We start from the raw sequence: 1,727 nt of genomic DNA, 5'->3' as shown, positions 1-1,727 counted from the left end.
TGAACACAGCCACTGAGAACCTGCCTTTGAGCTCATGCAGCATGTGCAGGATTCTTGTATTTCTTTGACTACTTGACAAAATTCCTGAAACAAACATCCCAGAGCTCAGATGGATGTTACTCCCATTTGTTGGACACCTGGAAAAGTGACAATTGTATTTCAAGGAAGTGCAGTTTTACTGATGACTTGTCTGTGCTGCCACCTAAAAGTTGTGGACTTCAACACACGGATTGGTTGAGAAAAGTCAGAATGACATGTCCCTCTCCCTGTACTGCATCTGGCATTCCTTTAATTGCCAGCATACTTTTGGTCAGCATACTTGAGCAGTAGCTTCATAAACACCACTTTTTCATGAACTGACCTGCACTTTTGACCAAGAAATAGCACAATCGATAGTTTATTTTCAAATATGAACATGAAGAATTTCTTCTGGAGAAATTTTCCACTTCAGCTCAGTGAGAACCAATCTCCCTATGCTGCAGAGTATACATTCCATAATATTTCTTAACATTACTTCATTTTACTTACTGTAGCTTTCAGATTTTTGAGATTAACTCTTTTTACTAATGCCCTATGATGTACTCTGGAAACCCAGTACTATTTAAGAGGAGAGATTGGGAGTGAGGATTTTACAGGAAACTTTACAAAGGAAAAATACAGTCTTATAATCTGATTATTTGAGCAGATGTAGTTTTTAAAACAGGTCAGAAGAACTATACTTATTTATGTGGAGTGGAATATGTGTTCTCGATCATGTTATTATATATACAAGATTTAAATAAAAATTATATTGTTTAAAATGGGACCAATATGCTGGCAATTACACAGCTACTCCCAGTTTACTGAAAAAAAATCTACATTATTTAAAATCTTTCAATATTTAAGTAGTCTTTAATACAGTTATTAAGATGTATTAGGGATGCTTTTAAGTTAAAGAAAAAAGGAATCATGTATATAATGTACTTTATTTTTTCTTGTTTGAAAAATTGTTCTCCATTCTTGTCAGTATTACCCTAAGCACAGTAATTTTTTCCAAATTACTGACTGAAACTAATTGAAACATGTCAGCAGTCTCAGGACAAAAATAATGTTCTTTTGGAGTGAGTGCCTTAACATGACCACCTATCCCTAAGGAATTTCAATTGTAGCACACCTCAGTAGGAGGATGTACAGGAAACTTAGCATTCCTCTGTGTCTCCACAGCCTTGTTTAGAACAGTTCATAGTTAGGAGATCTGGGGGCGCTTTGCAGTGATGTATATTCTAGAAAATAAAGGTTTGGGGTTTTTATTTGTGACATTGTTTGTTTTTTAGCTGGCTTAATTTTTATTTTATTAACATTCAAACCAACTCAAAAACTAAAATTAGACGTTTTCCATTTGGGTATGATGGTCTCAATTTTTTTAATCTACACTTCAGCTGTTGGAGATGCAGGTTTTTCTGAACCTTATTAATTGTTGGGGTTTTTTTTCACTCACAGACTGAAAGAATTTTGAGAAAGGAACATGTCTTGTTTAATCTCTCACTTTAAACTGTGTCCTCTGACCTACAGCAACCTGTTGCAGGGAACTAGGACAACCCATCAATCATCAGCTGTCAGATACAGGGGCTTGTTGCTGAGTGTACATTTTGTACAGCAGCCAGATGAGCAGATCATTTATTTCAATGCACTTTTTGTTAATTTTGGAAGAGATATTCTTACCATTTGCTGTTTGAAGAAGAAATGGA

Source organism: Chaetura pelagica, unplaced genomic scaffold (genome assembly GCF_000747805.2).
Source record: "Chaetura pelagica isolate M959 unplaced genomic scaffold, ChaPel_1.0 scaffold275, whole genome shotgun sequence".
NCBI classification, from domain to species: domain Eukaryota; kingdom Metazoa; phylum Chordata; class Aves; order Apodiformes; family Apodidae; genus Chaetura; species Chaetura pelagica.
This window is presented reverse-complemented; position numbering follows the sequence as displayed.